The sequence below is a fragment of the Schistocerca americana genome, chromosome X, assembly GCF_021461395.2.
Source record: "Schistocerca americana isolate TAMUIC-IGC-003095 chromosome X, iqSchAmer2.1, whole genome shotgun sequence".
In the NCBI taxonomy this organism is placed as follows: Eukaryota; Metazoa; Arthropoda; class Insecta; order Orthoptera; family Acrididae; genus Schistocerca; species Schistocerca americana.
In genome coordinates, this window is record NC_060130.1 from 611130485 (window position 1) to 611137551 (window position 7067).

Genomic DNA, 7067 nt, shown 5'->3' on the forward strand with positions numbered 1-7067 from the left:
CAGCAGAGCACTGTATTACATTTAATGGCAATATATCTCGGATCGTCTAGGGCTTTCAGGAGCTCTGCTTCTAGCACTGGGAGGTATGCTTCTAGAAACCTGTCTGAGTCACGATACCCCCCAGCTGGATTCTCTATTCTGGTAAATGAGATGCACCCCTCAAAGGCCCTAGCAACCGCCGAGTATTCTAGAGGGGTCACGACGCCACTAATCCGTTGTCCTTCACTATCAGGGCGGGTTAGAGGACTACCACTAGCCACAGGTTAATTATCATTAATACTACAGATAGGTGACGACTGCGTCCAGCCAGTGGATGAGTGCGGTGGGGATGAGGCGCCTTCGGGGGGAAGGGGTATGCGTCGAGGCACACATACCTTTTGTTGCCGGCGAGGGCGAGCAGCCGGAGCGTGAATAGTAGGAGGCGGTAGCGTTGACCTCCTGTGGGGCACCAACGCTACAGCGAGGGCACTCCTTGATGGTCCTGTATGTTGGAGCCTTCACCGTCACCAGACTGGGGGATGGGACATCGTTGCTGTGACTGAACCACCCAAGGACGCCAGATGGTATGCAGTGGTTAGGGGGCAGGCACTGCAGCAGCCACGGCTGCCTCCCACGTGGCAACGAGCGGCCCTTTGCATGGCTGTGCACGCCGCTCGGGTGTGTGTGTTTGACACCTGCCCCCACAACCACCGCTCTAGCTGCACGTGCCACAGCCATCTCCTGTCGTGGTAGTGTTGATGTCACCCTGTAACATACGAATAACGGGAAAAATTAAGCACAATGCTCAAGTTTTTTTTTTTCAAATATACAGGGTGTTACAAAAAGGTACGGCCAAACTTTCAGGAAACATTCCTCACACACAAAGAAAGAAAATATGTTATGTGGACATGTGTCCAGAAACGCTTACTTTCCATGTTACAGCTCATTTTATTGCTTCTCTTCAAATCACATTAATCATGGAATGGAAACACACAGCAACAGAACGTACCAGCGTGACTTCAAACACTTTGTTACAGGAAATGTTCAAAATGTCCTCCGTTAGCGAGGATACATGCATCCACCCTCCGTCGCATGGAATCCCTAATGCGCTGATGCAGCCCTGGAGAATGGCGTATTGTATCACAGCTGTCCACAATACGAGCATGAAGAGTCTCTGCATTTGGTTGGTTGGTTGTTTGGGGAAGGGGACCAGGCAGCGTGGTCATCGGTCTCATCGGATTAGGGAAGGATGGGGAAGGAAGTCGGCCGTGCCCTTTCAGAGGAACCATCCCGGCATTTGCCTGGAGTGATTTAGGGAAATCACGGAAAACCTAAATCAGGATGGCCGGACCCGGGATTGAACCGTCGTCCTCCCGAATGCGATCTGCATTTGGTACCGGGGTTGCGTAGACAAGAGCTTTCAAATGCTCCCATAAATGAAAGTCAAGAGGGTTGAGGTCAGGAGAGCGTGGAGACCATGGAATTGGTCCGCCTCTACCAATCCATCGGTCACCGAATCTGTTGTTGAGAAGCGTACGAACACTTCGACTGAAATGTGCAGGAGCTCCATCGTGCACGAACCACATGTTGTGTCGTACTTGTAAAGGCACATGTTCTAGCAGCACATGTAGAGTATCCCGTATGAAATCATGATAACGTGCTCCATTGAGCTAGGTGGAAGAACATGGGGCCCAATCAAGGCATCACCAACAATGCCTGCCCAAACGTTCACAGAAAATCTGTGTTGATGACGTGATTGCACAATTGCGTGCGGATTTTCGTCAGCCCACACATGTTGACTGTGAAAATTTACAATTTGATCACGTTGGAATGAAGCCTCATCCGTAAAGAGAACATTTGCACTGAAATGAGGATTGACACATTGTTGGATGAACCATTCGCAGAAGTGTACCCGTGGAGGCCAATCAGCTGCTGATAGTGCCTGCACACGCTGTACATGGTACGGAAACAACTGGTTCTCCCGTAGCACTCTCCATACAGTGACGTGGTCAACGTTACCTTGTACAGCAGCAACTTCTCTGGCGCTGACATTAGGGTTATCGTCAACTGCACGAAGAATTGCCTCGTCCATTGCAGGTGTCCTCATCGTTCTAGGTCATCCCCAGTCGCGAGTCATAGGCTGGAATGTTCCGTGCTCCCTAAGACGCCGATCAATTGCTTCGAACGTCTTTCTGTCGGGACACTTTCGTTCTGGAAATCTGTCTCGATACAAACGTACCGCGCCACGGCTATTGCCCCGTGCTAATCCATACATCAAATGGGCATCTGCCAACTCCGCATTTGTAAACATTGCACTGACTGCAAAGCCACGTTCGTGATGAACACTAACCTGTTGATGCTACGTACTGATGTGCTTGATGCTAGTACTGTAGAGCAATGAGTCGCATGTCAACACAAGCACCGAAGTCAACATTACCTTCCTTCAATTGGGCCAACTGGCGGTGAATCGAGGAAGTACAGTACATACTGACGAAACTAAAATGAGCTCTAACATGGAAATTAAGCGTTTCCGGACACATGTCCACATAACATGTTTTCTTTATTTGTGTGTGAGGAATGTTTCCTGAAAGTTTTCCGTACCTTTTTGTAACACCCTGTATTCTGTAAACAAACAACGACAGTTAAGCAGATCACCATTCTCGAATAATAATTATGTTCTTAAACGATGACAGTCACATTATAATCATCTTTTACATTCTGGGTCCCAGGATTGAGCAGTTCAGTCGATCTTTCCGGTAGTTCTCCCACTCAATCAAACATCTCCATCCCCTGCTCGAGAAGGGAGAGCTCGCACTGTCTTTCAGCAGCCACCATCTCACGCTCCCACTCAGGCATCTCACCCTCGCCAGAATTGTTGTTGTCACTGTAGAGCCATCGATCCGTCTTACGGAAGTCTCCTACAACAAGATATTGATTATTAGAAACAACAACAAAAAAATTGTACTGAATTTGACAACAGCGAGATACTGATTATAACTACGAAAAAATTAAATAAGCAAGTAAAAAGTTCGTACCAGATGGAAGTGATGACTCCTGGTCATCATTCTCGACGCATATTCCTACAGGAATCTCATATCCCTCTTGATCACTAGCAACATCTACAACAATGAATTTATATATACCTCACACAACTGTATGTGATGAAAAAAAACTCTAATGGCAACATATTACATGTGTACTTACTTTCTTGTTGCATTTCGGACTCCAGCAGCAGCAGTTCAATGTCCATCAGCTGCCGGTGCGGCCGTGCGGTTCTAGGCGCTTCAGTCTGGAACCGCGTGACCGCTACGGTCGCAGGTTCGAATCCTGCCTCGGGCATGGATGGGTGTGATGTCCTTAGGTTAGTTAGGTTTAAGTAGTTCTAAGTTCTAGGGGACTGATGACCACAGCTGTTAAGTCCCATAGTGCTCAGAGCCATTTGAACCATTTTTTTCCATCAGCTGCCGCTCTAATGCTGCAACAGCGAGATCAAAAGTTTTATAGGCACTTGTTACGATCTGAATACATCAAGAGCTTTTTTCTGAGTATGTAAACTACCACACAGAATTTGGAGATGTACTTACATGATGGTAGCACAAGCTCTTCCACTTGATGGGGACTTTCAGTTTCCAGTTGCTGCTGCTCTAATGCTAGAACAACAATAGAAATGTTATAAGCACTTGTTACGATTTGAATACTTTAAGAGACGCTTTCTGAACATATAACTATCACACATAGAATTTTGAGATTTACTTACATGCTGGTAGCACAACCTCTTCCATTTACTGGAGACATTTAGCTTCCAGCCGGCGTTCTAATTCCAACAAAATTTCGGGAATGAATGCTGTAATAGTAAGAAAAAAGAACTTTTATAACCACTTGTTACGAAAATGTATCACAATCTCGAAAAATTTTGAATAATTTCCTAGGAAATTTTATAAGTGTCTCAATTTGAGCTCATAATTTTTTTATGAACACTTACATGGCAATTGACCAAGTTTGGCTGCTTCCCATCACCACTGCCACTGGCATCATTGCTGGCTGAGCGTTTCATGGTGCAGGAATCACACTGACAATACTATGCACTGTCAAAGACTGATGATGATTGTGGTGGGGGTTGGGCTTCATATAGCTTCGGACTCCATCCTCTATTTTCTAGAGGACCAATAGGAACTCAGAGTGCCATACCAGCAAGTTATAACTTGCATTCTTTTTTTTTTTTTTCTTCAATCAGGCTTGGTGCGGCTGTTTGAGGTGAAACCTTCCCGTCTCCTCTATACCTCTCTTGTTAATGATAACCTTACCTTTTACAATAACCTATGTAACCTCCCCTTAGGATTTCTATCTCTTGCTTCATAATAACAAATGAAATCTTCCCTTTGAAATTTATTCTCTTTCTCAATATTCGCTTACAAATTTAATTGTTCGGATTATTTCGACGAAACATAGAATGTGTCGTCGTCGTGTGGCCCTCAGTCGTTATCTGCAACAACCCAAAACTGTTCCTTACCTTTTTTACTGTTACTGGATCGCCATCTGACTGCTACATCGAACTGCGACATGAATATACTTACTCTGTTTTACTATACTCTATTAGCTGCTGGTGGGCTTTCATAATAAGTGGTTGTATTTATTACCAAAGCTGACTTTATTCTTTAATAGCAAAGCTGACGTTATTCTTTAATTAATTTGACTGAAGTTACGTAATTCATAGTTACACTTTTTCTTGACAACAATAAAATGTTTGCAAAGTTTTATATTGATGGTTTTTGGAATGGATTATAATCAGTAACGCAACATTGCTGGCAAAAATTAACTATATTCTGAAAACGCTTCAAATATTTACTGTTGGTAATGAAATGATTTTACAAACGTTTAAATGAGACTTACTTTTTACAATAATCTTACAACTAGCATTGCGCAAACATACCTTCAGGAGTCTCGAGTTTCGCAAAGAAAATAATTCAATAATATTAGTTCCTCTTATGATAATAGTTAGTTGATGTCTCTGTACATCCGTTTATAATCTCTTGTAAATCATAGCTAGTGGCTGGCAGGCACCCCACTCCTCTCAACCTCTCGCTTCAGACCTGCTACCGACTCGCTTCACTTCTCGCTTACTACTGACTTCCTACGAACGCTAAAGCGCTGTCTCTCCTGCCAACAATGCTTTCTGGTGCAGACAGTCCCTGCTACCATTACAAAATGTATCAATGCACGGTCTTTCCCGCTCTTTTCTTAAAATGTATCCATACGCGGTCTCTCCCGCCCTTTTCAAAATTATATCAATTTGCGGTCTCTCTTGTCAACAATACTTTGGTGCAGACATTCCCTGCTACCACAATTATTTCCAACATGACAAATATTAATTATTCCTACTTAATCCTATTAACAAAATATAAACATCTTTCATAAATTGTGACTTGACAATAGACAATAGAAATACACACGTCTTACAGAGGAAAATATCACATCTGTAGGGGGAGGAAAGAAGGATCTGAGACAAACATCCTGTATTTGCCTGCAAGTGGATGGAATATTGGATGCAGCTGCTAGCTTTAGAAAAACACTCTTTGTTCATTGTCAGACAGATGGATAGTCTGACACGCCCGATGCCAGCTGCATCCCTCGAAATATATGTTGCTGTTTTCCTTAGGACAGAGATAGGGAGGAAGACGCTAAAATTGCTTTCTTTTTGTTCTTGGTGCAAGCACTTGCTGTGAGAGACAAAAAAAATCTGTGAAACAAGTAGAGGCCCCTTTCCGAAAACATCCTGTATTTGCCGTCAAGTCGATGGAAAATTGGATGCAGCTGCTAGCCTTAGAAAAACACTCTTTGTTCATTCTGAAACAGAGGGGCCGGCCGGAGTGGCCGAGCGGTTCTAGGCGCTACAGTCTGGAACCGCGCGACCGCTACGGTCGCACGTCCGAATCCTGCCTCGGGCATGGATGTGTGTGATGTCCTTAGGTTAGTTAGGTGTAAGTAGTTCTAAGTTCTAGGGTACTGATGACCTCAGAAGTTAAGTCCTATAGTGCTCAGAGCCATTTTTTTGAAACAGAGGGATAGTCTGATATGCCCAATCCCTCGAAATATATGTTGCTGTTTTCCTTAGGACAGAGCTGGGGAGGAAGACGCTAACCTTCGAAACTGGCAATGACCAACAACGCGCGCCTTAAGAGCTGCACTGTATGCCAATTCCAGCTGCTGTCTGGTGCCCCCCTGACGGAGGCAGCCAAGTGGTCACCAGTAGACTGCCGGACATGAGGCCGAGTGGTGCACGTGTCGCCGTTGCTTCAGTAGTCCGCCTGAGAGTTACGAGCTTGCCCGCAGGTGGTCGGGGGGCAGGTGCAACACAGACTCAAAGGAAGGCCTCGGCGCTTGTTGGTGACGTCACGTCAGCTAGGCGCGGCGAACGCCAGGTCTGTTGCAGGCAGGAACGCCCGGGCGCGCTTATCACTATAAATCTCTTATTTTTGGACAAAATGTTTGGTATTAATTTGGGTTCTGCAGTTTTATTTAGATGAAAGATTTTCTTACTATCGTAAAGCTACAAATGAAGATCATAGTTCTGTATTACTGAATCCTGTCGAAACAAACGTAGATCAATATGAGAAGACGCTTTGCCCCATTGCAAGCTTCGGAAATTTTACGTTCAAGTAACTATATTTACTTGATCCATTTTGCTATCGAAACTTACCCCAACCCCCTTGCAATGAACTCGTTTCTTTTATTTATTTATTTATTTTCGTTTGACATCGTCACTGGAAATGTGAACTAACTTACATGTTTAAATGTCAAACTGTTGCAAGTCATTAGATTACACTGATTACAATCAAGGAATTCTAAACAGGAAACAAAATAGCTTCATACATCGAAAATACTGCTGAGCTTAAGCTTTTTTAAACATGCACATTAGAAAAGATAAATATTCCCCTCTTGCAACTGAAAGGAGAAACTTTATAAGATAAAAAAATTTTATTTGATAAAACAAGTATCTCTCTTTTGCCTCTTCTTCTGTTCCCCCCCCCCCCAACCCCCCCCCCCCCCCCCCCCAACGTGTACAATCGCAAGATATTTCATTAACATTC